This window comes from Gopherus evgoodei, chromosome 2 (genome assembly GCF_007399415.2).
Source record: "Gopherus evgoodei ecotype Sinaloan lineage chromosome 2, rGopEvg1_v1.p, whole genome shotgun sequence".
Taxonomy (NCBI): Eukaryota; Metazoa; Chordata; order Testudines; family Testudinidae; genus Gopherus; species Gopherus evgoodei.
The window spans coordinates 153,012,220-153,021,555 of NC_044323.1; the positions used below are offsets into that span (position 1 = coordinate 153,012,220).

The 9,336-nt window shown below is 44.4% G+C and overlaps 1 protein-coding gene across 10 annotated transcripts in view; it reads left to right on the forward strand.

Moving 5' to 3' along the window:
• The first annotated feature begins 1,162 nt into the window (after positions 1–1,162).
• The window catches only part of SLC23A2 (solute carrier family 23 member 2), a 129,082-nt gene continuing 120,908 nt past the window's right edge, over positions 1,163–9,336 (forward strand). For 5 of the 10 annotated variants that reach the window (XM_030551991.1, XM_030551989.1, XM_030551987.1 and 2 more), the window contains exon 1: positions 8,579–8,693. The gene's annotated coding sequence lies outside the window, so the exon portion shown is untranslated. Of the gene's footprint in view, positions 1,595–4,320; positions 4,464–8,578; positions 8,694–9,282 lie in introns of those variants that run through there. The other 5 variants (XM_030551993.1, XM_030551995.1, XM_030551997.1 and 2 more) reach the window with 3 other exon arrangements.

Consider the following 9,336-nt stretch of genomic DNA (forward strand, 5'->3'; position numbering starts at 1 on the left):
AATACAGGAGATGATATGTCAGCCTCAAGAAAACCAGCTACTCATCCAAAGAATGAGCTGTCTCATCTAATTAGTTACTGTAAATGTCCTCTACTGCTGTTACTTTCCCCCCCTTACTGACCATATTTGGATCTGTATTGCTTTGCCAGTGCATTCCGAGCAGCCTTATCATAAAAAGGCCAAAAAGCTACTGAGGGAATTTGGGAGGCTGATTCCGTTTTCAATAATACCATTGAATGCATCCGAGTATGGTCCCCATTTGCAGGATACATAGTGTATGCAAAGATGAAGCAACATCCTCCTGAGCCTCCAACTCTATCATGGCAAGAGCAGTGGGGACTAGTAGTCAGAAATCCTGATTTGCTTCTTTTACCTCTCTGCCACTGTGTAATCTTGAGCGTGTGTCATTTAACAAAAGCCTTTGTTTACCTTTCTATAAAATAGTAGCAGCAATACTTGGCTTATCTATCTAGGCTTGCTACCTGAAGCCTCATTAATTAATGTTTAAAGTTTTTTTTATATGATTTTTGAAAAGTAGTAGCATTTTAAACTTTATTGACTTGAAATTAGACGAAGGTTTCTAACCATCAGAGGAGTGAAGTTCTGGAATAGCCTTCCAAGGGGAGTAGTGGGGGCAAAAGACATATCTGGCTTCAAGACTAAGCTTGATAAGTTTATGGAGGGGATGGTATAATGAGGTAGCCTAATTTTGGCAATTAATTCATCTTTGACTATTAGTGGTAAACATGCCCAATGGCCTTTGATGGGATGTTAGACAAGGTGGGATCTGAGTTACTACAGAGAATTCTTTCCTGGGTGTCTTGCTGGTGAGTCTTGCCAACATGCTCAGAGTTTAGCTGATCGCCCTATTTGGGGTTGGGAAGGAATTTTCCTCCAGGGCAGATTTGCAGAGGCCCTGGGGTTTTTTTTGCCTTCCTCTGCAGCATGGGGCATAGGTCACTTGCTGGAAGATTCTCTGCATCTTGAAGTCTTTAAACCATGATTTGAGGACTTCAGTGGCTCAGACACAGGTTTGATACAAGAGTGGGTAGGTGAGGTTATGTGGCCTGCGTTGTGCAGGAGGTCAGACCAGATGATCATAATGGTCCCTTCTGACCTTAAAATCTATGATTCTATTCCTCAGCACCCCTGAAAAAAAAGAATCCTATTTCCCCATTGTACAGATGAGGAAAACTGAGGGTTTAGTCCTGATTTACCAAAAAAGAAGTACATCACTACATCACATACACATTTTTAAATGTTTGAGAACTATCTAGCATCGGTACAGCTGCCCTGCTGTAAACTCACTAGTGTAGACAGAGCCTAACACTTGCCCCCAAAAGGGTAACAATATATTTACTGTGTTCACTGGTAGCTAGGGAATTTGAAAGATGATGCTACCTGTTTTCCACTAGGTGGTGGTATATAGCATTCTTTAGCTACAAATCAATTCCCCTATGGCCTCATCTGTCTCTTTAATCTGGTAATTCCTATATTCCTGGATCACACCTCAAGTCCATCTAGTCCAGTATTGGGTCTCCACCAGCAGTCAGTGCAAGAAGCTTCAGAGGAAGGAGCAAAAAACCCACTGATGGTAAGTTATCAAGTAACCTTCTCAACGGGGGGCTGGTTTTAAATTTCTACTTTCTTTACCCTCTCTACTATTAATATAGAACGAGGAGTACTTGTGGTACCGTAGAGACTAAAAAATGTGTTTTGGTCTCTAAGGTGCCACAAGTACTCCTCGTTCTTTTTGCTAATACAGACTAACATGGCTACCACTCTGAAACCTATTAATTAGATGTTCTCATTATCCATCTACGTATCCAATCCTTTGAATCCTGCTGAACTCTTGACCGCAGGAATATTTTGTGAATGTGAGTTTCAGAGATTATTTAGTGCAAGTTAGGTTTTTAACCTTATTCTGACAACGTATCATTCAAGATGGTGAGTTGAACCTGAGCTACAAAACTGGGATCCAGAACAAACTTCTCCAAAGACTTTTGGAACTGAGGTTTTTGCTTTGAACCTCTATAGAATCCAGATCCAGACTTATCTACACATTGAAAGTGTGCAGAGCTGGTATTTTCCTTTCAGCCTATATCTAATTTTAAAGGAACAGAGAATTGTAGACTCTCCACCCAATTCAGTGTTTGCCAGAGATTATTCCCAAAGTAAGTACAACACATACATGCTGAACAGTTTGGCTTCCAGTCAGATGCTCAGGAATACAATCTGGCCTTGGACAATGCATCCAGTTTCTTCTCACTTATCCAGGACTTTGTGACTTCCAAGCAGATTTCATGGTTGTGTCACATAAATGACACAATTGGTCATGCAGATTTTTTTAAATGGACACAGAATATCAGAATTGCAATGCCAGATCAAACCAGTGACTCATCCAGTCAGTATCCTGATGCTTCACAGAAAGGTTTGAGAAACCCCACCTTAGAGAATAACCTGCTTGTTGGGGATTCTTCCTGACCTCCTTCATGCCCTGAAGTAATTGGGTGTTTTCTAATAGTGTCATTAGGGTTAGGATTATTTCCTTCCATTTTTTTTCCATGTGGAGAAACAGGTTTGTCCCAGAATGAGGTGACACTGGAGTTTAAACTGGAAATGCTGCATAAACAAATAGAGATGACTGCCAAAAATATCTCAGCCTTTAAATTTATGCTGGTAAGATACTCGCTGCATCACAAGAAAACCCTGACCTTACATAGCAGTGTCCTTACCAAGTGGCATGGAGAAACAAACAAAGTAATAGACTGACTTGCCTGGGAATGTACTATGAAATGTTAAGTTCAGAATATCATGGCAATATTGCACTCCTTGGTTCCAGAGATGGGCAAAACCAGGCTGACTAAGGCCTTGTGCATACTATAGCCACCACATTCAAGAACCTGTTCAGGCTGGGTATGGAGGCAGGGGTCTGACCACACAGAATTCACTGCAACTTTGGGGTTGTCAATCAAAATTAATGCATGGGCCCAAAGAGTCAAAGTGTTAACATCACCCTGTAAGTCCATCAGTAAACACTTTTAAACACAGTTCAGGGTTTGGTATACAGAGACCTCAGCCTGCTTGGTGCTCTGGCAAACACGATTAACAACTTTTTAACCTTCTATTACAGATAGAGACAAAGTAGAACAAAACAGGTTAAAGCATTTGACTTGTAAAATATTAAGTAAGGTTTTTCATTTGAACCATATCCCACTTGCCCTTTAGCTGCAAAGTTTTTATAAGGAAAAATCCCCTTGTTTGCCAGTCTTTTAGATGCAAAGAGCTGTGCTTTTTGTGGAAAAAATAAATTATTTGAGATCGGCTGGAGCTGCCGTTCTAGAAAACAGAGTCAGACTTTAACACGATGACAAAGAATAGTGTAGATAGAAAGTGCAGCTTCTGTCTCCAGTGTGGACTCTCTTGCAGCCTCTCTGCTGGGAAAACCACAGGCACAGCATATGGTCTTATCAGCTACTCTGTGACCTGGCAAACTTTGGGCTTTTATGACATGGCTTTGAGCTACCTTTTTCTTGTCAAAGGCTTACAGCAGTATTGCAAAATGTACAGTTTTGGCCAGTGAAAGCAGACTCTTACTTTGGTCCATTCATTTTTTGTCCTATGCTTCTCTTGTTTACCAGCCATAATTTTAACACAGTCCTTGACTTATATTAGTAGGCCTTCTTGTTTGGACTAATTCAGCTTATTGATTCCTTTCGCACTTTCCCCCCATCAACATTAATTGTTATCAGCTATTGTGACACTTTATAAACTTATCCACTTTTCCACAATTGGGCTTACAAAGGGTGTAAATGTGTAGGCCCAATTATTACAACTGGGCCCTACATGTTTAGGATTCAGTTATTCACTCTGGCAAAAATTGACTAAAAATATATATGAATTGCTCAGATGCATTTTCTGATAATTACTAGATGTCCATATGGTATTTATACTGCATATGAGAAGCATACTGAGTGGTTAGAACAAAGAGATGGGAATCAGGATGCTGGGATTCAGTTCCTAGCTGTGGAAGGTCCAGCATCCTGGGAGCTGCTTGTGGTGTAATTTTCCAGGCTGGATGTCTGGTATCCTGTGCTGGTCAGAGTGGGAATCCGGGAACAAGAGCTTTTCTCATACTACTGCAATATTCCCACACGGTTCCCGCCAAAGCCATGATGTTACAACACGTAGTGTCCTATCTATCGTTATAACTATATTAAAGTAATCTTGTTACAACCTTGTCCCTGAACTTGGTCTGGTGTAGTACCCAGGCAGAAACCACACCAGGTTTTAAGGACACGTATTGGATTAGGACATGTATTGGAACATGGTATTAATCAATTGCAGTGTGGACAAGGCCTAAAGCTCAGCATCCTCTCTTCATTCAGGTGCTATGGGGAAGAGTTACAAGCAAGCTTACATTCTTGGGTGAGGTCTAAGGACCTAGGCCCAGATCCTCAAAGGTATGTAAATTGCTAATTTCCACTGAAATGACAGTTAAGAGTCTCTGGGCCTATATGACCCAAATAGCATGCTAATGAATGTATTGGACATGCACAAAGAGAAATAGATTAGATGTGCATGCATGAAGAAAATTGCAAAGGGGTGTTAAATCCCTCTATATCAAATGTTTGCATACTAACTAATTGCAATAACTGTACCTATAGCCTTTAGATGTGCTGCTATTATTGGGATACATAGAGGAGATCTATAACTCTTCCCAGCTGTTTATGGTCCGGTGATTGAGTTTGGCAAAAATTGACTACACTCACATGAATTGCTCACTGTCCTTTACTATAGTTTTATAATATGGACTTCTGTTTTCCAATAATCATAGCATATTAGTTTGCATTTATATTACACAGCAGTGAGAGAGGGAAATTGGGGCCATCAAAGCTCCACTTCCTGTGATAGTGCCGGAGGGTCTTTAATATTCAGACAGGAACTCAGTTTTCAAGGTCTTATCTAAAAAAATTGCAACACAGTAAACCAACTCGAAGTCAGCTAATCTATCTAGGAAGAACAAAGATGAGTCTAGTGGGATTTAAACATGTAATTCCAGGGAGTCTAGCTATATCTATCTAATGCTTAGAGCACTAAACATCCACTCTAGCCCCTTGCTTTTGGGGCTATCCTCCTAATCCCAGGCTTTCCTTATTTGCTAAATGTGAACCTGACCTATGAATTCAATAGGACCGTTTGGATCCAATTCTGCCACCTTCCTGCATTAGTGAGGATGGCAAAACTACATGTTTTATTCATAAACCCAAATTCTTTATCCTTCCCACCCTCAATTCAAATACTAAAGGAAAAGAGAGCTTTCTTTGCCAGCAATTTCCAAGCACAAGAGGTCAATATGGGAAACTTGAAAATCTGTATCAATAAAAACATGCAATCAATCTTTCCCTTAGAAGCAACTGCCACCTGCAAAACTGCCTCACTCTCAATCAACCAATCAATCTTGCATTTCTAAAATGCCTCTTATACCAGGGCCCCACACTAATCTATAGTAACAAGCAAAGGCCTTCAGCCTTTTAAAAGCTGCATTTCTAAAGAAGTAACATAGGCATGAGTTAAAGCTGGGCATTCTATGACATGAAGAGTCACATTCCATAGCAGAGCACATAATGAGTGTGTGGACACACATATGCATAGATGCATCATGACTTATGTGTTCCATTCTATGCATCCGAAGAAGTGAGCTGTAGCTCACGAAAGCTCATGCTGAAATAAATCTGTTAGTCTCTAAGGTGCCACAACTACTCCTGTTCTCCTTACTATACAGTGTCTCCATCTGGTACAACTGAAAGCCATTCATGAGCTTAACAAAGGGAGTGACCTAGTGAATGTGGAGCTAAATGATTCACTAGCCCTCAAGAGGCCTTGTCAGAGCAAAGATTTTAAAATCAGCTCAGAGCTTTAATGAGATCCAGTGAAAACCTGTTTAGGTGGGGCAGCAGGAGTTAGACCTGGTAAACAGCTCAGTGTATGACCTCTGTACCAACAATAAGTGTTAAAGCAGAGGGCTGCAAGATCAACACAGAATTGCAGGTCTGGGCACAATGATGTAATGGATTTGGAGTTAGTTCCTCTGGCCTAGGGAACATAGAGTCTTTCCTAGTGACTTGGATTCCTGTAATAGCAACAAGGCACCTGAATCAACTAAGCAAGATTGAAGCTTCAAGAGAGAGCCCAGAATCTGTCAGGACAGGGTCGAAGATCAGTAGAGACGGTAGATCACCCACAGTAAACTTATCAGATTGCACTGCATCGCAATTTGATTGCAGGAGGACAAGCTACTGAATTCCCACAATACAGCAAGGACAGTGGAATAAGCCAGGGTTTCAAAAACTAGCTGCATCTCAGCAAGTTGAGATGAGGACTATCTACTTTAAAGGACAAAAAGTAAATCATTACAGTAATATACAGCATCAAACCTAATCAGAAAGCTATAATACACCTCTACCTCAATATAACATGACCCAATATAACATGAATTTGGATATAACGCGGTAAAGCAGTGCTCGGGGGGGCGGGGGAAGGCTGTGCACTCCAGTGGATCAAAGCAAGTTTCATATAACGTGGTTTTACCTATAACGCGGTAAGATTTTTTGGCTCCCGAGAACAGCGTTATATTGAGATAGAGGTGTAATTAGGACACTTAAATATAATCAACCTGGACGTAGCAATCGGCAAAGCATGGTAGGGCTGACAAAGTGCAGCTCCTACTATCGACAACCCAAGGGTTTGAAAATGACAACTCAGGCCCCACAAAAATTATGAGATTAACTTGTAGAGCTGTGGCTTCAACATAAACGTCAAATACCATGTGGCTTGCAATAAATTACAGGTATTGACAACTGAGAGTTGTGTGTCCTGCTACCATGTGTCTCTTTGATCCAGCAAATGCTTAACATGTGAGTGGTGCCAGCAACATAGGGCTCAAAGAACATATATTCTCTCGATATCCCTTTAAGGTAGGTAATATTTTGCAGGTGGGGAAACTAAGGCATAGACAAATTAAGCGTCATTGGCAGAGCTGGGAACAGAACCCAGGATTCTGACTCCTTCTTTTCTGCTTTAACAAGATAGCTTCTCCTTGCCTATTGTATTGTAACTAATTACTGCCATCTACATAAGATATTTATACAGTGCCAGTTACAATAGTATCAAGGTACCAGTTTTTCTTTTAAACTTATGTTCAAAGACTAGAAATACAAAATCTATTTGTATTACAGCAATACAGTAGCTGCAGGCCTCACCTGAAATCAGAGCCCTGTTGTGCTAGGCACCAGACATATGTACAGCAAGAGCTAGTTCCTGTTCTGAAGATCTTACAATGGACAAGTAAAACAAAGGGTGGGAAGAGAAACAGAAGCTCAGAGAAGTTTGGATTTAAATGTTGCTGATGTTTTGAGTAAATACTTTGCCCAAGGTTTTTTAAAAATAGTATTTATGTACGTGTCAGTGCAGAATGTTCAGAAGGTGGGGTGTTCTTCAGCACTTAGGGAAGCTATTGTACAATGACAGGAGGCTGAAATGCCAAGGGTGAAAAGGGTTGATTATGTTCCATAGGAGGGTAGGAATCATGGGTCTCAACTCTACCAGTGACAGGGAGATGGAAGGAATCTTAATAGAGATATCATAGGTGGAGGAAAAGCAAACGGTCTGAGTTCCTTGTACAGTTTACAAACATGCAAACCAACCCTGAGAAACCTGTTATAAAAATATGACGAGACAAAACATTCCCTAAGGGGTGTGGATAAGTGTGCCCCACAAAATGGCTCAAAAGGTGCAAGTATCATTCTTACTCTCACTCCTTTTGGGATGTTATCTTCCAAAATGTCCCTAAAAGGTGCATACATGCATCACACAGTATCCCCAACAGTGTGTATGTGAACTTCCCACAAAACATCACTTTGTTGCATACAGGGAAATGTTTCACCAAGCACCCTGGCCAGGGGTGTGTGCCTTTCTCCCAGCACTCAGACCTCTGCACAGGGGATGTGATTGATGAAACAAAACCAGGGCAGGGACAGCCCAAGCTATAACACACACGGGGCAAGGGCTGGCTGAGGAAGCAGGGATGGGAGCAGGGTAACAATGAGGGGTGGAAGGGACAAGAGTGGGGGGAAACAGACTGGGGAGCAGAAGAGGAACGAGGGGGAAGGATACCAGGAGAGGGAGGAGGAATGGGGCAGAGAGGGAAGGTGAGCAGGGGTGAGGAGAGGAATGAGGGATGGAGAAGAGTAGGAGGGAGCAGGGGCCAGTGGCGCAGCAGAAGGGGGCAAAGGTGGAGGGGGGCAGAATGGGGGGGAAGAGGCGTGAGGGAGCAGAGGGGGAGGGAAGAGCCTTTTGGGGGGAGGGGGCTCATAGGCTGGGACGGGAGGGGGAGCGATGGGGGGCACGGGAAGGATTGGGATGAAGGGGGGCGGCGCACGCATGCGACATGGAAGATGGAGGGGGGACCAGGGCGACGACTCCCCCCGCAGAAGGCCCAGGACACGGGGAGGCGCCAGCCACGGCGGGCGCCATCTTGCGGGAGGGCGGAGCCGCGCGGGGCCGCCCCTCCCCTCTCGCGTGCAAGGGCTGGCCCGGCGCTGCTGTTGCTGCCTCCGCAGTCACCGCCGCCGAGAGCGCGGAGCCGGAGCCCCCCAGCGCCATTTCCAGCCGCCCCGGGGCTGCCATGGCAGGTGAGAGGGAGCGAGCCGAGTCCCCCCCCTTATCCTCCAGTAGATGTCCCCCCCCCGCAGGCATTACCTGCCTCGCCCCCCTTGCGAGTGTATCCCCCCAGCCCCCCCCGGGGGTAACCCCCCAGTATCCAGCCCTGCCTCTAACCCCGCTCCCCTGCGGCCCCATCATCCCCATCCCTTCGGCAGGTTAGTCAGCTCGCATCTTCTGCCTGCCTGGCAGTGCCCCCGCCCACCCCGGCTGCCTGGCACTGCCCCCCCCCCCCAGCTTAGCAATGCCTCCCGGCTGCCTGGCTCTCCCCCCCCCCGCCGCCTGGCACTGCCCCCTCCCCATCTAACGTCCTGCTCCATCTTGTGTGATATTGACCCATCTTCCTCCTTCGCTCTCCCCCGCTTTGTATTAATCCTCTGCCTGAGGATAATCGCCCTATTCCCCTCCCACCCCCCATTGCCACCCTCTCCCTGCTTTCAGCATCACCCCCTTGCTCTTCGCTGTGTGTGTCTGGGAGGTGACCCGCTCCTCAGGTCTGGTATAACCCCCCCCTTCCTCTTCCTGGTGCTCTCTGTTATCTCTCTTCCATGCTCCTGCTAGGTGATCACTCCTCCATGTTCTGTCTGGGAGCCGGGGTCCCCATTTGGCATATTT